Here is a 23,328-nt window from a genome sequence, read left to right on the forward strand (position 1 = left end):
ATAAATCCCCTTGGCATTCTCTGCCCTCTGTTTTCCCTATATCCATGCTAGTGAATTAGGGTCTTTGCCACATTGTAAGTTTATAATATTGTTATATAAAGCTTTCACAATTGTCCTGCACAGTACACTTCTAGTTTAAAAGTTGCTTCAGCTAGCTACAAAATATTTCACCTTGTCATGTGGTCTTACAAAGTACAGCCCAGTTATTTCATATCAATTATTACATAATTTCATACAAACAACAAAGATTGATGCTGTAGCCTACCTCTTAAAGGGTAGAGATGCTATAACATTTTGTTATAAGATTTTTATCCCTATGACTTACACTGTAATAATATTTATATCAGAAAATAACCTTTAGTTGTGTTGCTTTAAAAGAATATTTAACTAAAAATGATGAACAATTTGTATTCTAGAGGAAAATAGCTCTGTTGATTAATGTCAGCCAATACAAAACCTGTTTATACATAGTAAAATTCACCTCAAAATCATTTCAATGCACATTTTAAATGAATTTAAAATACTGGTCATATTTAAAATATTGGTCATAACATTTTTCAGATAAATCCATTCATACCATGAATTCCAAAATATGGATTGTTATTTCAAGTTATTTCACCTGTTCAGTATTGCAGAGTATAACAATAACTTAAAGCTGTCCCGTATAGTCATGTTTTATGCCAAAGGGGTCTCTTTCCACTCCATTATCAATCCCTACTGTGTATCTGAATATCACAGATGCATACTTAGTGAATGTTATAAAGTCCTGCTTCTTTGTGATTCCTGTTAACCCAATATTTGCTTCAAGGCATTTAAGATTCTGAATAACTTTGTCCCTTTACTTGAAAACTTTACAACATGAATCATTTAAGGAATCTCTGTTTCCCATAAACCTTCTTACCAGATGGTCCTACCAATACTTACTCAGTTTTCCGTAAGATGAAAGTGTGGAGTTTTTAACTTTTCTGTGTGTGTTTTAGTGGAGAACAGCTTAGCAAATCCTTAGTTCTGTGTTTTTCTTTGACACTTAAGCTCCTTTTTGAGACATCATTTTCTTCAGTGTTAGTATTTTACTTTGGAGTACTTGGCCCATTTCAAATTATTTCTCTCATTATTGAAACATAATATGTACATTATAACATCAAAAAAGAGTCGTGTAATTATTCTGTAAAGTTAAATGTTATCATAAAATCCTAAAATCTCAATATTCTCACATGTAAAGCAAATTAGGAATTTTTCATCAATATAGAGGAACTATTGTTAATATTTTCAGTGATAGAATATTCTCTTTTGGTGGGACCAATAAAAAAAGCATTCCCATTCCAATCTTACACCTCAACTCAATATGTACTGTCAGTATTTTCCAAAACTTAAAAAAAATAATGCTAGGCTTTAGTTTTCAGAATTGTTATATAAAATTCAAATGTCGAATTAAATTTTAATTTCAGAGAAGCAAAGATAAATATTTTGCTTAAACATGTCTAAGCAGGTTAAGCATGATATTCAAATATATTTGTTGTTTATCCAAAATAAAAATTTAATTGTGTTCTCTCTATATAATTTTTTATTGATTTTTATTTTATTTTTTGTTCTGGTTCTGGGCTTGAACTAAGGGCTTTGTTTCTGTAGCTGAGCTGTTTGCTCAAGGCTAGAACTCTACCACTTGAGCCCCAGCTCCACTTTCAGCTTTTTGGTGTTTAATTGGAGATAAGCGTCTCATGGATATTCCTACCAGTGCAGGCTTCAAAGTGGGATCCTCAGCTCTTAGCCTCCTGAGTAGCTAAGGGGACAGGCATGAGCTACTGGTTTGCAGCTGAGTCATATATTTTTTTCAGGCAACCCTAAACTACGTTGATTAAAATAGACAAATAATTAAAATCCTCAATTACTTACTATATGAACTTAATAAATGTTTACGTATATTGTTAAGGCAAAATTATAAATTACTAGAAAAAATACAGAAAGTTGAACGAAGTTCCCTAATTTTCTGTCATTTTTCAGGCAGAGTATCAAATTCCTGAAGACTAATAATCGAAGTATATTTTAATATTAAAATGATTTTGCAAAGGATATGAATTCAAAACAATATACTAAGCCATAATGTTCTACATTCAAAATATTAATTCACAACTAATCACTGTTTGTAGCAAAAGAAACCACATAACTTTGATGGAATTTCAATTAAGACAGGTGGCTAAAAAAGATAGATTCTTGCAAAAATGAAAGAAGAATATCCAAGCTATAAGGAATATCTCATACAAATATGGAAAATAGTTATGAGATACTTGGTTCTTATAAGACTATACAGAGGAAACTAAAATGTTATAAATATAATTTTGTAATTTAATATGGCTAAAACAATATGAATTGGGTTAGCTCATTTGTAAACTATTCATAAACTGGCAAATACTGACTATAGCAAAAAATTCTTAGAATTGGGTTGAGTTTGACATATCCTTTCTTCACCCAACTATGGGTTCAGAAGTGTCTTGGGAGCTTCTCTGCCTGGCATAGACTTGCAATGTGTTCTTCCCACTCTTAGCTTCCTAAGTAGCTAAGATTATAGGCATGAGCTACCAGCACCTAGCTAGTACTTCTCTTCTTTAGCATTGTTTCATAACCTGAAAAATAGTTTCACCTCAGTTCATATCCATTTCTCTCAGGATGAAAGTAAGGAGAGGGAAGAGAGGTGATAATGAACAGAAAAGCAGGATGTGGCAGCGTGTTGATAGCAGTCAGCCAAGGAACCCCAAGTGGAGCACAAGTGGCATCCTGCTGACAGTATCAGCCACAGGCTGGGAAGTGGCCTTGGGAACACGTGGACCTGCACTGCAGCATGGGTTAGATCTGTTACAACACTAGGAGTTTCTCAAAGAAGCCCTTGCTTAAGAAATACTGATACAGTTAGGAGGCAGAGTAGAAATTAGAGCCACTGAGCTTGACTCTCATGAATTTCATCACCCTTTGCAATACCCATGAACCTTTTTCTGCATCTACCCCTGCCCTAGTGGTTCTAAAGTTTTAAAAGTAGAAAATAACCATAGCTTCATTTCAGGTAAGGGACTATTCATTTGTTCTGAATGATTGTGTGTGTGTGTGTGTGTATGTAAGAGAGAGAGTGAGAGAGATAAAGATGTGTTTTAAAGCATATACATTCTAAAACTAGTTTTATGTTCCATTTTTTTAAGATGAGACGCTTATTTCTTTTTTGACAGATTAATTTTAAAAGCATATAAAGAAGGGTGAAAAAGACAATTTTGTTGTGTGAACATAAGAGTCCAGAAAATTGGTAATTATAGGAAAACTCCAGGCTTTTCATAATTGGCATTTTGAAACAAAATGACATATTAGCTCTGCCATTTGTAGCTTCTGGAGTTGTAATCTATTAGAAAAATGGTTCTGTCTCCAAATCTTTAGGTTATACATAGAGATCATACATACATAGGTCATACATACAGAGATAATTTGTGTGTGTGTGTGTGTGTGTGTGTGTGTGTGTGTGTGTGTGTGTAAACTTTTGACAACCAAAAAAATGGTACTAACAGCAGACCTAAGTCCTAGATAGTTGTTTTCTGTGTGGGATAAAACACCTAGAGGTGGAGTAGAAGAGATTATAGCAGATGTTGCAATTCAGAGTTGTCCCTCTCAGCACTCTTCCCAAGTTTTCCCAGTGAAATTCAAATGCACAGAATGGAAGACCAGGGTGTGTGTTTTTTCACTCTCAGTTTGCTCCTGAGGAGTGTCGAAACAACAGGGAAAGAAATCTCTTATCCTTGTGTTTCAGATGTACATTATGTTGGCTGTAAAGTTAACTCTCAAAAGCTGTGGATATCAGGAAAAACTATAACCTAAAGTGGAGCTAACATTATATAGAAACCCAGGAGGAGGAATTATGATTAAGAATACCAGATCTAGGTACCAGAGGCTCATGTCTGTAATCCTAGTGACTCAGGAAGCTGAGATCTAAGGATTATGGTTTAAAGCCAGACTAGGTAGGAAAGTTTGTGAGACTTTTATCTCCATCTCACCAAAAAGCTGCAAGTGAGGCTGGGGATGAAGTGGTAAAGCACCAGCCTTGAGCCAAAAAGTTTAGGGAGATCACCTGGGCCCTGAGTTCAAGCCCTAAGACAAGCACACATATACAAAAAAGAGCAACGCCAGAATGGCCACAGAGGCTGGAGTGCTGTGTGTTGGAGGGTTAGATGTTAGAATATTGTGTGTGGCCAGGTGGTGGAAGTGTGGCTGAAATTGTCAGATGTCACTTTCTTAGTCTTTTTCTTTGTGCCTATAAATAGTTCTTATTTGAGTCAATCTGTTGCCTTTACAGCCACCTTCACAAAGTAGCCACCAACACAGCTGAGATCGAGCTGAATGGGAGCCAGCCATAAGTTGCATATACCAACTGACCAGCTTCTTTTTTAATAAATTAATATTATTTCAGCTAATACATGAAAACATAAATGTATACATATTGATGGAGTAGCATGTGGTATTTCAATACATATATACCTTTGTACTCAGACTCTTTAAACATTTATTACTTCTTTATGTTAAATATATTGAAAATCTCTTTTTTTTTTCACTTTTTGAGACATACAATCACTCTAGTCCCCCTAGTGTTGAACAGCACAGTAAAAGTTCTTTCTTCAGTCAAACCCTTTATTCAGGCTGTCATCAGGCCTCCCTCCCTTACCACTAACTCTCCTTGCTTCTGGTACACACCATTTCCTCTCTCATTTTCTGAGATAACATTTACATTCTGTGTATGAGTGAGTTCAGGCAACTCTTGTCTTTCCATGTTAATCACATTAATCTGATGGTTCTCTGCCATCCTGTGTAGATTACAGTGGCTTGGACACAATGATACCCAATCCTTTCCTTTCTTCTGTGGGATAAGAGAAACAGATATATGGGAATGCTTTGTATTTCTCCTCCTTCAGCAGGCATTACTCATCCATGTGGAGAAACTGTCTTTCCTTTACATTTTGTTTCTGTAATGCTAGAGGTTTGGCTCTTTTCTTTGAAGAATCTTAAAACTTGGTTTTCCCTCAATATTTCTTCTACACGTTTAACTGTACCCAGCTGCAGATACAATTCTGCCCCTGGTTCTTTTTTCTTAATGTTCGTCTTATCTTTGAACTCATAGCCAAGCCTAGAGAGTTCTGACTGGCATCTTTCATCATTTTAATAGTTAGAGTTTTACCAAAGTGATTGAGGAATTCTTTCCAGTATTAGTCCCATGCATTTCGTAATTCACATGAGTGCATCCCTTGCCCTTTAGCTCACATACCTTTCCCAACTCCTCATGGAATTTGGTTCTACTAATGCACAGTTAATCCAGTCATTTCGTTTTGACACACATCCTGTTTATTTTCTTGATTATCTTTGCATTGCTTTATGAGAACTTTCTCTCAAGGGCTAAAAGCCAAAGCCATAGTTTCTTCTTCTTACAGTGTACCTTGGATAACCAAAAAAGGGTGAGAAAAATGGAAGAAGTTGAGAGCTGAGGCAATTCAAGAGTTACCTGCTTGTCTATAGATTTATCTGAAATAATTCAATCATGAAATTCTTAAGATGTATTATCGAGGCAATTAAAATTTCCCTCAGTCATATCAAATGTCACCATATTCCCTGCTAAGGCAGCGGTAGCAGCTGTCTGAATTTGACGAGTGGTCATGTGATATGAAACTTGGAGAGACAGCACCACACTGGATTTCTTAAGCTGTTCTGAGTTTGCTAAGTGATGTAAGTGTCGAGATCACCTGAAGTCCATACTGATTCCACACACACACATCCTATGTGGTTTTCAAAACAGGGCTTATTCTTTTGTGTGTGTGTGTGTGTTCTTTTTTTAAAATTTTTTATTGTGAAAATCCTGTAAAAAGGGGTTTCAGTTACAAGAGCAAGGTCCAAGGTAATGAGTACATTTCTTATCCAGCATTGTTGCCTCCTCTGTTTTCCTCTTACCATCCCTTCCCTCCCACCTCCTGTACTACACACCCCCACACCCCAGCCTAAAGTGTAGAGTTGTTTTTTTCAAGGTAGCATCTTGTACATTTCATTGTTGCAATGGGTCAATCTGTATCCCTATTTAAACAGTGCTCTTACTACTAAGCTACCTTTCCAGTCCTGATGTGTGTGTGTGTGTTATTTTAGAGATAGGGCATAGCTTTCTGCCTGTTCATTTTCTGGGCCATGGTACAAATATGTTAGGCTTTCTAGCAGCTAGGCTAAGCCTGGCATGAATTGCATCTAACTCTTTGATAAGAAAGCATCTATGAACATTTTTCTGCCCAGGTTGGCTTGAATGACTATCTTAGCATAGGCACCAGCCATTGGTGTTAGGAATCTGAGCCATGAGGGTATTAGCAGAAAATGGCCTCAGCACACCAGATCAACTTTAATGGAAAGTTGAAGAGACACCACAGGGACCTGAGAAGAGTCAGGAGACACAATGGGAGGTGTGGTGTAATGGGGCAGCTGTGGAGAGGCTTTAGTAGAGATAATGGGTGAGGGCAGGGGCCCAGGTAGCTGGAGCATTTCCCAAGTTTATGGAACAGGGGAGCCTATTGTTTGAGCAAGTCTCCTGGCCCCATCTTCCAGAGCCCATCCCCTGAACTGGTATGGGAGTTCAATTAAGACTTTGGGTGGGAGGGGCTGGGAAGGTAGCTCAGTGGTAGTGTGCTTGCCTTGCATGCATGAGGTCCAGGATTCAATTCCTTAGCATCATATAAGCAGAAAAAGCCAGAAGTGGCACTGTGGCTCAAGTGCTGAAGAACTGAGGGACAGCACTCAGGCCCAGAGTTTAGGCCCCACGAAAAAAAAAAACTTTGGATGGGAGACTGGGCTGGAGAGTTTCTGGAAGGTATCCTGGTGGAAGAGTAGTCATGGGCCACGCCACGGGAGCAACATTGAGTTCTGAGAGCAAAGCAGATTCCCATCAATTGGCATCTACTTTTTATTCCATACACTATAGGTATTTCCATGGAGGAGATAGTGCAGCTTTCTCAGTATATTGATGTGTATAAATTTCAAAGATAGTTCTAGATGGCTTTTTCCCTATCTCCTTCACCAGAACTCTTTGACCATGGCTTTGTAAGTATCAAGAGGATGTGGGGTTATTGAGCCCCAAACTACAGGTTAAATCTCCAAGTGAAATTTATACAGTGCTTCAAGATGTATGCTATAGGTATTATCTAAAGATTGTCTTCTAACTTTGGTTAAAGTATTTCACAAGCATATGCCACTGTGGGAAGAGGGACTGTAAAAGAGTGTGTGCAGATCACAGTGTCTGAATTATCTTCATTACCTAATGTATAATTAGTCTAATTGCCCATCAAGAACTGATGCCAATCAGTGTGCATCCAGATAATGTCTGAACACCTAGTGACTACAAGCTCTCCATCTTCCAAGACTACTTACAACAGAATTACCCACACAGACTCTAAGTCATTTCATGGTTGAGTTAACATGTTTATCTTTTAAACATATACTTATGGTCCATACAGGAAAATATAAAAAGGCTAATAATAATAATTATATAATAATAACAACAATAATAAACATGACTAATTTCCATACTGAAAGTATTTGTTTTCTAGTATACATGAGGACAGTCATCATGGTTAATTTTAGTTTTATTTTTACCTTAAACATGTTTAATTCCTGCAAAAATGTGTCCTGATGCTTTTTCATTTTAAATGTTCAGTGAAATCCACTTGAGGTCTTTTATAAGAATGGAGCAGAATATACCAAGAAGACATTAGAGTAGTCCAGGTTGAGTCTATGGGGAAAAGAAATTGGGTAGACTGTTCAATGAATAACAAGGAAAATCACATCAACTTCCACATGGAAGCTTTAATAATTCTTGATTTATATTGAGTTTACTGCTTTTAACAACTCATGTATTTTAGAGTACATTTTGCTGAGAAAAATTACAGTTGTTCATATAGCCTTTATACCTTTTGAATGTATTTTATGTGTTAGGAAAATGACTTTAGAAGATTACTTGCGTTATGTCGAAACAGACTTGTTTGCATAGATCCACAGATAGGTAGATAGATAGGTAGATAGATAGATAGATATGTTGGTAGAGATATATAGATAGGTAGAGATGTAGATAAACAGATATAAATTATCTGCATTCTGTAGAAGAGATATGCATGTGTAGAGATTGAGAGATAGATAGATAGATAGATAGGTAGAGATGTAGATAAACAGATATAAATTATCTGCATTCTGTAGAAGAGATATGCATGTGTAGAGATTGAGAGATAGATAGATAGATAGATAGATAGATAGATAGATAGATAGATGTGTGCTATTATTGGTGATTGTATTAGAAGTTGATGATTGCATTAGACTTTCCATATGTGTTCTTCTTTTCCCAGGAATCATATGCTCTGTAATTACAGCTTTTAGCTTTTCTTCCAACAGATTCAGTGTGTGTATGTGTGTGTTGTATTGAAGCTTATGATCCTCACATTACTAGGACAGTATTAGGAATCATTGCTCCATTTTTAAAGTTTTCTTTCTTCTGTGCATTATTGTCACAGTTGCATTATACTTACCATCTAGGCTGTGGATAGAAGTATCTCAGGTTATGTAGGACCTCTTCTGCTATTTTCCTTGTTGTTTTCTTGAGTATGTAGTTGCTATACTGAACTGTTAGTTATGTGGTCCTGGTTTCAATCTCTATCTTCACCATTTGTTAACTCTGAAATATTTAGCAACATTCCAACCAATTAAATCTATTTTGAAAACATCTGAGTAGTAGCTATAATGAATATTTACATCAAAGGGATGTTGGAACATTGAATCAGATAACTTTGGAGTGTCTGAGACATGATAAGCATTTCACTGAATGGTAATATATTTATTTTTATTATCACTTTGTTATATTGTGATTTCTATATCACATTCATCTTCATAACGTGAAAACCTGGTATTTAAGCTGTAAATACTGCTTAATGTGAGTTCTTATTCCTCTCCTTTCATGTTCCTTTTAAATTAATGATGAATACATCAGTTTTTTCTCTAAAAATATATTTACTCAACCTTATGAAATGGTGTGTTTTGTCCCCTCCAGGGCCTATCTTTCTGGTATTGTAGGCCATATCCCACAAATCAAAATTCTATTTTTTGACTTTAGTGTATGCAACTAGCCATTCTTTTCCAGGAAACATTTGTTTATTTTAGTATGTGAAGCATTTCTTACAAGAATAGAATCATCACAACTTTTTTTTAATGTCCTATTCATTTACTTAATTCTATTTCAAGAGGTCAAGTAAGTTTTCCAATTGTATTCTGTAGTCATGGTGTGTCTCCTTATTTGTTGGAATAGTTATGAACCAGTAGAACTTCATGAATTTGAGCTACTATTTCCATATATTTGTTATGGAGAGATAACCTATTTGGCCAAATCTGTGCAGGGAAATTCCATTGATTCTTCATTGTGGATTCTTGCAGACAAAATTACTATCTGGTATGTATTTACAGACAGTCATTTATGCAGTGAGACAGAGCTTCATATAATCTATACCCTTCTATGATTGTTAAATTTCTCTTATTTAAATTTATATTTACATGTCAAGAAATTGTACAAGGTGGTTTCTATTGCACAAGTCAGAGTACGAGTATATCTTGATTATGAGAACGCATCATGATCAATGGTACCTCTTCTATTATTCTCTCCCATTTTCCCCATCCTATCCAATTCTTTAAAATATGCCATCTAGTCTTCAGAACATATGTGCCATCATTTGTCTGAGGTGCCATGCACTTGACTTAGCCAACTTGCCTCTCAACTCTTAGTTGATGGTTGTGCTTGATAATCGTGATATTCAAAGGGATCATTAATAAAGCATTTATTGCATATGTTGAAATAACCTTCTGCCTAAACATTATTGAAATACATAACTGAGGTAATTTAATTGCAGTAATACAAATCACATTCATTTATAATTATTATCATTTGAATCTGTCTCCTCAGAATCTCATGTGGAAACTGAATAGCCAAAGTACTAGTATTGGAAGGTGGGGGGTTAAGGGGAGATGTTTAAGCCCTCATGGCAATAAACACATGAATGTGTGAAGTTCATTATTTGTATAAAGGGATTTAAGAGTCGTTTCTCTCTGTACTTTCTGCCTTCTGCCATGTGGTAATACAGAAAGAAGTTTGTATCAAGATGCTGGCATTTGATCTTGGGAAATTTGGCTTTTAGAACTGTGAGAAAGGAAGTGGCGCTGTGGCTCAAGTGGTAGAGCGCTAGCCTTGAGCTGAAGAGCTGAGGGACAGCGCCCAGGCCCAGAGTTCAGGCCCCATGACCGACAATTAAAAAAAGAAAAAAGAAAATAGAACTGTGAGAAATAAATGTGTACTCTTTATAAATTACCCAGGCTATCTTAATGTGATACATATTCTTAGTTTACACAATGGACTGGGAATAACATATAACATATAAATATTTTAAACTGTAATTTAGTTAGCTCTGAAGTTGAATTAGCAAGTGTGGCTTTCTTTCTCAGTGACAATGAACTAGTTAATAAATATGTAAATGTTGCCACCCCATATCTATCTTTCTGGTGTAGGTTTTTCAAAGTCACTTGTAATAAAACAGTGGTAACACAGAGCGTCTCAAACAGGCCTAAGGGTTGAGAGCAGGGAGCACTCAGACCCTAGAAAAGTCGTTTAGATTGGTGGAAACCATGTTGTTGCAGACCAAATGGAAATAGTGATGACTTGGAGTCACACAGGCATTAGTGTTGGCCATGGATGGTTAGGGGAATGTTTGTTGATAAGAAAAGACCAGTTTCAAGCAGAAAAAATGGCAAGCAGCTGGCTCTGGGCGCCATTGTACATGGTTCAAGAGAAGTGGATACATTACAGGAGTGAAAGACAAGGTAAACAAATTTGATTTCAGAAAAAAATATGTACATATAATTGTATATATATATATGATTTTTATTTTTCAAAAAGGTAGGATATATGCTTAATTTTCCTTGGTTGATTTTTTTCTCTATGAACTATGTACAGATAAAATGTTTACACAGTAGAGCAATTATTCTCCTCTGGCTCCATAGTTTGGGGAACATTGATTACTGTCCTAAACTCAGAGGGCTTCCCAGAAACCACTGACTTCCACTGGCCTTCCTAAGGACCATCTTTAGACTGAGAGGTGTATGATTGGGAAAACATATTGATCTGCATATTCTGTAGGAAAAATCAATGGAAACTCAGAGGTCTGATTGTCCATTCAAGCAGACGCTGGAGTGGGTCCATTCTAATCAAGGTTCATGTTAATTAGTGGTTAGATTAATTAGCAAGGCTACACAATTAATATGTGAGACACTAAAGGAAATTTGGGTGGTGATAGGAGGAATGCAGCATGGCTTAGGGTTTATATGTCTACAAGTCTGCTGTTACAGCAAATCAATTTTATTTCCTGTAAAGGTTTGCCTGCATCCATCACCCTGTAACCTAATTGGTGACAAGAGCTGTTTCTCCTAGTCATTACTCCACCTTGGACACTTGAAACTGAAAAACGGTTCCCACTGAACCATTGAAGCCCTCTATTTTTGCCTTCATTGTGTGATAAAACTCTATAATTTAGCTTCCCTGCCAGTTACCACTAGTGGTTATTTTGTGAATTTCATATTTTTCACAAGTTACAAGAAACTTGATTATTTGGAAATTAGTAGGTAGAAAACTTCTTTTCTAGAATAATTCCATAAAACTTCTGGCACAAATTCTTTCTCCTGTACAGTCACTGGTAAATATTTTGCTGGAAAAAAAGAAACCAGGGACAATCAATTAATGCCAGAGATTAATTTATTTTTATTACCAGTATGTGTGATTTCAGCAGGATATTTGGAAACTAATTGGTGAGTTGATTCATTAAAAAAGTTATTATGTGCATGTACATATGTCTATGCTTTCTTGATCCTGTTCTCCTTCTCTTATCTGTCTCTTGAGACATAAAAACCTAATAGCCCGCTGTAAAATCATCAGCGTATTGCTCCAGTCCATACATGTTCTTATTATAAATGTAGTGTGTAGGAGAAAAAAATGCAGTAGCAATCTGCTTATATCGCCAAGGAAGAAAAATTTGATCTAGATTATAAAACTAAGAAGAGGACAGAAAAATTACAAAGGATGTTAAAATGTTTTATTTTAAATGTAATCAAACAATCTTGTTAAGATATACTAAGCATGATGCCATCTGTGATTCAGAAACTTTTGATACTTATAAGAGCACATACAGTTGCTTATACATAGAATTTTTATGAATCAATTCTTCTAAACCTCTTGAGGAAACAAAACTAGAAAAAATAGGGAGAGGTTAAGCTATGTTGTGTTGACAGGTTCACCAGAAATCTCTGCAGCTCCTAAGAACAAAGGTTTCCACGTGTGTGAAGCTTTGGCGGTGAGTGAGGTGAGCTGGGAGGGCCACTGTCCTCCATGCAGCCACTCTGCGATGAGAGAGGCTTGCTTCCACACCTGGGGAGGAAAGGAGAGACCTTCAGGGCTCAGCCCTGGCCTCAGTCCTAGAGGGACCTGGACCAACCACTCTCATAGATGTTCCTGGTCATGAGTTGCTCCTCTCTCCAACACGCCTCCTACGCCTGAACTCACTGCTGTTTTGTCAGAAGGAACTCTCTTAGCAGTGAGGACCACCTTTACAACAGTTAATCAAGTTCTTTTTAAATCTACAGTTGCTGTGTCCTATTTGTGAAGAACACATGAAGCTAAATACTTAGAAACCTAACTTTGTAAAAATGCCAGAATTGGAATATTTATCCATAATTGCCCCTGTATCTATTTGCTAGAAAGAATCTAGAAAAAACCCAAAAAGACACAATCACAAAAATTAACAAAAGAAATCCAAACAAACCACCACCACCACCACAACAACAACAACAAAGAAACCCACAAAATGAAATAAAACAAAATCACACATCTTTGTTTCGGATCCTTCTCTTTCCAGATATTCCTGCTGTCTAGGACTCTGTCCATGTCACTATTTTATATTCTCCAACAATTTTACATAAAATATAACTGATTTGGGCAAAACAATCTTTCCCTCAGTTCTGAGAATTGAACTTATCCCCCATTCTTTTAGCTTGCAATGCCTATATCAGAACGGGGTGTTGTGCTAACTTTATCTCAGCAGGCCTCATACTATGATCCTTCTGACTTGCTCCTTAGCAAGTAGGATTACGGGAGTGTTCATCATATCTCACTGATTTGTGTCTTTTGCTTTCTTTAACATTTGTTTCTAAAGGAAAACTAGGCTAATCACTTAGATGAAGTCTCTTGTCTGATTAAGCATTTGCAAACACTCATGGTATTTTACCTTCATATACTCTGACAACCCCTACCTCTATCCTCTTCTGTCTCTACTGCATTCTTGCCCTCTTCCTCATTTTTCTTCTCTCAACTGCAAATCTTTTTCTTCATGAAAGGAGCAGATGACAGCTAACAATACCACATCACATCATCTCTGCTTAGCAATTACAACAGAAAGACAAGTTAAAGGATGGAGCAGTTCCTGGGAATTACTCTGTTTGATCCTGCTTGAGACTCTTAACTAATCCTGGTAGCTGAGGGAAAGTTTGGGACCCGTAATGATCCCTGTGATGGATGACCAGAAGGATCTTTGCTTGACAGTGCCATTAGAAACACCCGGAATGCAAAGTAGAGCTCTTCCCACCATGTTGGGCAATTCTGCCTACCATTCCAAATCTATCAGCTAGCCCAACTTCCCTGCTTTTAAGTTGACATCCAACCAGCAACATTTTTATGTCTCTAATGAAGTAAGGAAACATGAAGCTGGAGTTTAAAGCATTCTCATTTATGAAGACCAGCTCATAAAGAATGAGACTCTGAAGCTCTATTTGGAATTATAGGATAATTTTGGAACACTTGGAAAACAGACTTTTACTATAAAACAGATTTGGTTGGAAGGGAACTGTGGCTCAGTGGAAGAGCTGCTAACCTTGAGCACAAAGAGGCTCAGGGGCAGTGCCTAGGTCCTGAGTTCAAGCCCTACAGCTGACCAAAAAAAAAAAGTATTTAAAGCAAGGTACTGGTGGCTCACACCTGTAATCCTAGTTACTCAGGAGACAGATCTGAGGACTATGGTTCAAAGCCAGCCCAGGCAGGAAAGTCCATGAGACTTATCGCCAATAAACCATTCAGAAAATGGGAATTAGAGCTGTAGCTCAAGTGGTAGAGCGCTAACCTTGAACTGAAGAGCTGAGGGACAGCACACAGGCCCAGGGTTCAAGCTTTGCAACTGACAAAAAAAAACCCAAACCAAAACAAACAAAAAAACCAGTTTTGCTAGCACACCAATGTTTTATATTTCTGTCAGTAGTCCACAAAATTTACAAGGACAACTATTACTTATTCTTTAGATTGGTATTGCTTTTGTGTATGCTATTGTAGATTCATTTGCCTACGATCAGGAAACTCTCTGTACTTGAGTGTCTCCCTCACACTTAAAACAGCCAATTCTGGAAACTGTCACTTGTAAGCAGATCTAAATTCCCTTCTTTTTGCTTGTACTGTCTTTGCTGACAGTTCAGACTACCCCTGCCGTCTTTACTGGGTTGGTCACTATAGAGACAAACTATGCCTTGCACTACTATAACATCAAGGGACAGCTGTTTTACATTTTGTCCCATTCCTCAGTGATCAAAACATTACAGATCTGTTGGATAGTTTTCTTTCTTGGAACCAACATTTCCAACATTTCTAACCCCAACTCCAACCCCTGCAGCCCATTCACTCAGGTTTTTTTTTTTGTTTATTTCTCAGTACTGTGGTTTGAACATAGGATCTTGAGCTTGCTTATCTTGCTGGTTTGGAAGGGTCTTTACCATTTGTGCCATTCCTCTAGCCCAGTGATTTGCTGGTTATTTTGGAGATAGAGTATGATAGACTCTTATGCCCAGTCTATCCTCAAACTAAGGGATCTTAACTTCCTGAGTAGCTAGGTTGAAGGGTACAAGGTACTTGTGGGTGGCTATTAGCTCTCATTCACTCTTACAATGGCAGGTTTTCTATTAAGATAATGATTTTATAACTAATCTTGACTATAATCAATAATTCAGCCTTGCTGCTGCTCTTGCTCTAAAATGTAAATCAAACCTAGCCATCAATTCTAGTAAGCATTTTATGAGAACTAACATCAGCTGGTTGTGGCTCCTTCCTCTCACAGGTACCCTGCTGTGCTCAAGTCCTCCTGGCTGATTGAAATCCTTTCTGCCTGAAGATGGCTGGCACAGTGTCCCATCAGCTCTACCTGGATGACTAGCACTTTCCCTCCTTACAGCCTCATTGATTCCCATATCCTCAGACAGCAACCCCAGCCTGCCTGGACCTACTTGTCTGACTTGAGATTCAGGTGTTCAAATGAGTGCAGGATCTCCAGAACCAATTCAGCCTGATCTAACCTGGTCTAAATATAATCAGGCCACTTACAAGATAAGTGCTAGCTCTCTTATTCACGCTGTCTTCTCATTATTGTGTCTAGACAGTCTCACCTTCCTACTACTGCTCAGCATTCCCTTTTGCCTTTTGATTGCTTTCCTCCCTTCTTGCCTACTCTCCCTCTCTCTCATCCCTTTATTCTTCCATTCTCTCCCTTTCTTCTATTCCCTCCCTTCCTTCCCTCCCCTCTCTCCCTCCCTCTTCTCTCTTCCTCTTTTCTCTCTCTTCTCTCTCTCCCTTCCCCCCTTCCCACCTTCTTTCCCTTTCCTCTTTCGCTCCATCCCTCCTTCCTTCCCCTTCTTCCTTTCTTCTTCTTCCTCTTGTTTCCCTGCACCTATACCCATCCTTTGCAGCTTCTGGTGATTAACATATTTTAGTGCAAAAGTGTTATTTGAGAATATTGGTTCTTCTCTACTTTTGTCCCAATGGTAATGAATATTTTCATTTCTTCCATACACTATTTCTTTATCTAGACATTCTGGAACCATGACAGCTCTGGTACATTGATTCTTAGATGTAGCTTAGATTCCTAAGTTTAGCTTCATTTCTTCAACTCATTTTGAGTTTTTTTAAAAGTATTTTCCCAGTGCTACACTTACTTTTATCTATCTATCTATCTATCTATCTATCTATCTATCTATCTATCTATCTATCTATCTATCTATCTATCTATATATATATATATTTTAAACTTTTAGTGGGGTTTGAGACTGAATACAGGACCCTGAGCATACATATTGTATCACTGAGCTGTTCCATTCAGTTCCCATGGCTTTAAAGAAAATATACATGGAATGGAATTGGTAGCATTTGGTTTTGTTAAAATAAGTCATCAAAGAAAAACTTTTAGAGGTCCATTCTTAAAATATGTGATGTGAGTGCAATGTCTCACACAAGTAATTTGGTATGAGTGACTAGAAGTAGAATAAAAGGCATTTTAAAGAAAATTATACAAATAATCTACAAAACTAAAGTAATTTAATTGAAAGGGCCAGAAAAAATTGATAATATGATTTGATGAACAAAGACTGACACAAGTAAAGCAGACAATATATAGCTTAATGATCTACAAAATATGCAAACATTCTTACAATGGTAATTTGACATAATGCAATTAAAGTCAAATCCCTTTGTAGCTTATGATTTATATTTATAATTCATTAAAAGCTGTAAGACCTCCACAGATGACTAGCAGACCTTGAATATCTGCTTTGCAGTAATTGGTGAGGCTTATTCATATTTATTTCTCTCTGCCAACCACTGCTTCATTTCCTATGCACTAGTTTGCTAAATATCTGAACCAAGTATTTTTCAGGAATTATCTCTCTTCACAGAGCTATTTCTCAAATGTTGTATTTCTGACTTTTCCTCTAACCACTGGACTTGTCTACAGGTACCACTAAGCATATTGTCCTAGGTATCAGGGAGGGATTTCAAAAAGGACCAATGGAGAATGGAACACATGGATTTAAAAACTTCATTGTTTAATGTTTGATAATAATTCATCCACTCCCTGCCCCAGTTTACCACATGGATACTAGCACTCAAATCTTTTCATTCCAAAATTCTCTAGAAATCTTTTAAATTTGTTATTTTTAGTAAGTTTTCTATTGTGAAAATACCAGACAGAGGGGTACAAGATAATGAGTACATTTCTTATCAAGCATTGTTGCCTCCTCCTTTGTTTCCCCTTCCCATCCCCCCCCACCCCGCCACAAAAAGTTGTAAAGTTCGTTTTTTGGCATAATGTCTTGTACATCTCATTGTTGAAATGGGTCCACCTGTATCCCTATTTAAACAATTTGTTTTTTCCCTTCCCCTCCCCAAATTATACCAACATCAAATATAGTGAAAACAGGGGTTATACTGTGGGGGAGGGACATACACAGCAACAAATAAATCACCCTATAAATAAATTAGAAACAATAGCAAGGAAAAAAAAACACTTGTGTCCTTATCTGATGTTATGTTTTTCATTACTGCCACCTACAGGAACTTCAAGTCTTCTTTAACAGTCACATAATAAGCAAATCTCATTGTTAACTGCCTCTGCCCTTTTAAGTCTCTGCTTTACCCAGTGTTACTTTTCTATTATGAAGGAAAAGAGGAAGAGAGAGTGGGAAAGAGTGGAGGAAAGGAAGGAAGGAAGAGAGTGAAGGAGAGGGGAGGAAGGAAGGAGGGAGAGAGGAAGGGAGGAAAGAAGAGAGGGAGGGAGAGAGTGGGGGAGGGAGGAAGGAAAGTCTTCTGGATTTCCTGAGATTCAACTTTTTAGTATACACTACTCTTTATCCTACAACATGCCTTGTTTTTAAGCCATCCAACTTTTTACGGCTCTTGAGTGTATTTTCTCTAAAGGTTCTCTATTATTTTTGCATAAAAACATTGATCCTACAACCCAAGAATCTCAAAGTTTCTTTCCTTCTTCTTATCCCTACCAAAGTTAATTTGTGTTACCATTTATCTCTCTCTATATATATATGCATATATATTGATTGAATTAATTTTTATGTAGATGTGAGGCATAGAGGAATTACAGTTATAAAAGTCAGGTAATGAGTACCTTTCTTTTTGAAGAATATCACCACTTCCCTCCTCCCTACCCCAACTCCTCCACAAGTTATATAGTTCATTTTCAACATAGTGTCAAGTAAGTATCACTGCTGCATTAGTTCACCCTTTGTCTTTGTTTTTTTGTCTGTTTGATTTTTTTTGTTTTTCTTTTTTCTTTTCTTTTTTTTCCCCTGGTCCTCTTGAACTCAGCCTGGGTGCTGTCCCTGAGCCTCTTTGTGCTAAAGGTTAGCACTCAACCACTTGATCCACAGCACTATTTCTGGCTTTTTTTTTTTTGAGTAGTTTATTGGAGATAAGGGTCTTATGGACTTTTCTGCCTGGGTAGGCTTTGACCAATAATCCTCAGATCTCAGCCTCCTGAGTAGCAAAGATTACAAGTCACTAGTGCCCAGCTCTAAAGAGTGTTAGAGCCATGTTAGATTTATCTTAATGTCTTTAATATTTAATTCCGTGTGTGACTCCAAAGAAGAATTTAGACTTTCCTAAGTAAATGCATGGATCATACTTGATTCCCCCCCAACATGTTTTAGTGCAACTAAATACTAAAGCTACAAAACAGCAATACAGTTTTACTCATACGGCAGAAAGAATAGCACTCATATTGTTTATAAATTTATTTGAAAATAGCCCAGCCATTAGCCTTGTGCTTCTATCACCAAATATCAAATGCCCTTTCTTGGAAATTAACCCAATTTTTTTTCCTTTGTTGTCTGATAATGAAGAACTGTTTGTCCTTGAAATTTTGGGAGATCTTTGAGTTCCCAGTATTGGGAATGAGCTGTATCTTAATTTCTCTCTCTCTCTCTCTCTCCATATATATATATGCATATATATGTATATATGATGTATATATGTGTAAATATATAAATCTAAGACTAATATATGGTTACTTCTTACACTTTAATTAAAAAGTAAAAAAAAAAGATGAAAAATTGAAGACATGAAGCTGAAGTCCCAAGAGTTCCTTGATATACAGAGCTATTTATTAACAGTGACAGTACCACAGCTATCCTCTCTTTGACTTAAACCAACAAGAAAAATGGTGTGAAATTTTGGAAAACTCCAAGTTGTAAATTCAGGCCCCTGCTTGCAGATCACTGTTTTGGACACATGCTTCCTGTGCTCAGTCGGAGACTACGCAAGGAAAATAGAAGCAACAACAGGCAGTAGAGACAATTTTCAAAGAAGAATTGGTAAAAAGATGTTGCTACAATAAAAAGTTAAAGGGAGTACTAATGTAGTAGCAAGTTCAAGAATTAGGGGTACTTGCTAGGGCTGGGGAGATAAAGGAAAAAGATTGGGGTATCAAAACTTTGAAGCAAGTAGGAAAGGGCTTGCCGATTTGTGACTGAGACTTCAGGCACAGGGGTTGGGGAGATTTTCTGTGTTCTGGAGAAGTCTTTCAGACTTGAGACTTAGGAGTCTGAGAGGGGTGGGCCAGTAAACCTCTACTGATGCCTGGGGAATCAAGTTTGCTGGATTCTGCTCTTAGCCAGAAGGACTGATGGATCTCTGAACTCAGTGCCCTTGAGGAAGAGTGTTGCTAACTCTGCTTGTTCTTAGCTGAGAGCATGCGAGTTTCCTTGGAAGTGATAACAGACCCTGTAGGCCAGAACTTAATGTTGCTGTTAGGCTAAGGGTTGTGCTGGGCGAGGAAGCAAGGAGTTACTTCTCTTTGTCTTCCATGTCTCGCCAGTACTTTCTATCCACAGAACAAACCAGAAACACAGCTAACACTAAGAAAGGTATACATGCACTCTTGAAATACGGTTACTCATAGAAGTAGAGTGGTGGCTACCAAGTCTGGGAGTGTGTGGGGAGATGGGCAAAGGAGAAGTGTGGTCAAGGGGTAGAAACTTTCAGCAGACAAGAGGAGCAAGTTCTTGTGTTCTATTATATAGCAAGGGGATTACAGTTAATAATAGTATATTGTACCTTTCAACTAGCTAAATGAGTTCTAGTTGAAATGCTCTCATCCTAAAGAACTGGTAAGTATATGAAATGGTCTCTTATTTCAATCACAACACATCCATGAATGGAAAAATCTCATAAACTTAATTAGTACTTTTTAATTAAAAATAAAACTTGTCTTGAAAATGTAGAAAAATGATTTTAAAAAGTGTTGGGTATGGGGCCTCACTATAACCTTAGCACTTACCAGACTGAGACAGGAGGCTCATGAGTTTGAGGTAAGCCTGGGCTTACCTCAAGAAGAATCATAGTTTTCCCGGGACCCTAACCTAGCAGAGCGTACAGAAGAGGTTTGAAGAGGTTCAAATTTGGAAAGGATTGTTGAGAGAAAACAGCTTCATAACCTGAAAAGTAAAAAAAAACAAAACAAAAAAAACAAAATCAACAACAACAAAACAAACCTGAATTCTTAGTGCATTTCTCAGAGATGTCTGCATTTATTTCCCCAGAGATGTAAAAAAAAATCAGCATGTGCCTAGTAGCAAAATAAATACGCATTCCTATGCACATCAGAATATGCTCCTTGACACTAACAGTAAGTTTAGAAGAGATTCACTATAGGTCAATAACTTTGATTATTTTTCCTAATTAACAAGTTACTTTCATCAGGTAATATAGGATAAATACATAATTTATGACCCGTAATCAAATTTCCCATAATAAAAGGCCTAATTTGACACCATGGCTACATTATGTCCATTAGAGCTTATCCTTTCCAGGGTTCTGCCAAGAAAGCTCATTAAATTGGTATGGAGCAGGGCAGAAGAAAGGTGGGAAACGTAAAGTAGATTAAGGTATAAAATATTTAATGCTAACAGCTATCTCTTTAATCACACAGAAACAGTGGAGACTGCCAGTCGAGCCATCTCCCCTTCTTTCCTGGAGATGCAGCATCTCCTGCGAGGGTGAGCCTTGTCTGAAGAGCATTGTCAGTCACCCCAGCGTGGTATGCCAGAAAAGAGCTTCCCAGACTGAGATAGATTAAGCTGGGGCCCTGTCATTCCTGTCCTCCTGCTACAAGTTGAATTTCCAGAAGCATCCATCAGGTCTCAGGAGTCAAAGGGCTAACGGTCCTGCTTTGTTGTGTGGGGAATTCTGAGATTCTGGGTCCTCAGGACCCACATTTCAGAGTCAAAGGATTTTTTTTTTTGCTTCCTCTTGCTTCCCCAATTTTCATGTTGAAATGTTGCTTTTGAACTCTGATTTTTGTCTTGAACTTCGATTTTCTTTCAAGAAGTAGGAGGTCACTACCCAGAAGATTTCCTTTCTCAACTGACCCACTGATTGACCCTTCCCTCCCCCTGTCAGAGCGGGGCACTTCTAGCATAGGATTCTTTTAGCAGGTTTCCATATAAAGCTAGTATTTAGGGCTCACCTTGACATGTCAGTGCTTACAGCGTTGGCTTAGAATTGGGGAGGATAAGCTTCAGTTTCCTGTCTACCAGTCGAAGAAAGGTCATGATCACTTCAGTGAGCACAGAAAACATTCTACCTAGAAAAAAAAAAAAAACAAACGTTGAAGCCTATACCAGTTCCTGGTGTTTACAGTGACAGATAGGGGCAAAGATATCCATGGGTCAAAGGACAAGTCCAGACTGTGCAATTCCACCAACAATGTCTAATACCATCATTAATATATTCATGTGCTTAGCAAGCTATGTGGGGAGAACAGCTGCCTAATTCCTCTTCAGAAACTAGTAAATTCAGCTGGAAGCAGCTTAACAATGCTAAGATAATAAGTCTGGGTTTTAATTGAAGGAGCTTGGAGGCTGGAAAGGTGGCTCAGTGGTAGAGCGCTTGCCTTGCATGCATGAGGCTCTGGATTTGATTCCTCAGCACCACATAAACAGAAAAATCCGGAAGTGGCACTATGGCTCAAGAGCTGAAGAGCTGAGGAACAGCACCCAGGCCCAGAGTTCAAGCCCTACGACCAAAAAAAAAAAAAAAAAATTAAAAAGGTGCTTGGATTGGGGAGATACATGTATCTAGTTCTGAAGGATCACCCTGATTCAATTTTATTTTCCTTTAAACAGCTAATTTAAAATTATTGTACCAAATTTCCTCATATATAATTTTTGAGGTTTGTAAAAATAAATGAAATAGGAAATGTAAGGCTAAAAATCCAAAGCATAATGCAGTTATTTTATAATTAGTAACATTTCTTTTCTTTCTTTCTTTTTGGTCAATGTGGTGCTTGGACAGAGGGCCTGGGCTCTGTCCATGACTTCTTTTACTCTACCAGCTAGTGCTCTACCACTTTGAGCCACTGCTCCACTTCCAGTTTTCTTGTAGTTAATGAGAGATAAGAGAATCACAGACTTTCCTGCTCAGACTGACTTTGAACCATGATCCTCAGATCTCAGCCCCCTGAGTAGCTAGGTTTACAGGCATGAGCTTCAGGGCCTAGCTAATTAGTGACATTTTTTTTCAAGTGAGTCTAAATAATCTCTCTGTATGCTTCTGCAGTTTTTCTTTAGAGAAGGCTATTGACTGTATGTTTCTCTTTGTTCACATGTGAACATTGACCCTTAACCATGCCCAACACTTCTTAAATTCCTTTAAAGTACATAGTATCTTATCCCATTCCATGTCTTCTCCAGGACAATATATTGCTTTGGGAAGCAGTCAAAAGAAACTATCACTGATAAATCTCATTCCACACATAAACATACACTCAGTACATAAAGATCTTTGCCCTTCATTGGTGATAGTAAAATTTCTTTGAGACTGGAATTTGGACAACACATCTAAAAGACATTCTACTGAAGATTATGTGGAAAAAGCAGTGGAGGAATGCTTTTTAAAAATAACACACCAAGCCTTTTCTTGAACCTATCTTAAATGTACAATGGAGAGAGTAGAGTTCACACAACTTCTTCCTGGTCACAGAGCTAGTGAGCAATAAGCATAATAATAAAAGTGAGCAGACCTTCAGCACTTTTCTTTTAGAAGGAAGGATGAGTAAACTGGCCCCATTAATCCCCTCAGAATTCAGAAAATCCCTTAGCATCTGAATGGATTTAACTCTTGGTTTCACAGTAACATAACCCTTTTTTTTTTTTTCCAACCTGATCTTTGAGAAACCTGAGACCCTATTTGGTCAGCAGGCCAGAGATAGAGTTCTGTCTGTGCTGGGAATATATGAAATAGATGGAAGATATCTAGAACTCATTTGCCTAATCTATGAAATGTACAGATTCTTCCTTTTAATTCCCACCATTCTCTTTTTCCATCTTGCATTATCTTTTGTTTAGGAGAAAGATTCCTCTTCAAGATGATCTATCTTGGGA

General features: G+C 37.4%; 1 protein-coding gene across 3 annotated transcripts in view; it reads left to right on the top strand.

Moving 5' to 3' along the window:
• Grm8 (glutamate receptor, metabotropic 8) overlaps positions 1-23,328 on the top strand; it is a 703,494-nt gene that overhangs the window by 645,254 nt on the left and 34,912 nt on the right. The gene's annotated exons all lie outside the window — the stretch shown is intronic.

Source organism: Dipodomys ordii, unplaced genomic scaffold (assembly GCF_000151885.1).
Source record: "Dipodomys ordii isolate 6190 unplaced genomic scaffold, Dord_2.0 Scaffold48, whole genome shotgun sequence".
Taxonomy (NCBI): domain Eukaryota; kingdom Metazoa; phylum Chordata; class Mammalia; order Rodentia; family Heteromyidae; genus Dipodomys; species Dipodomys ordii.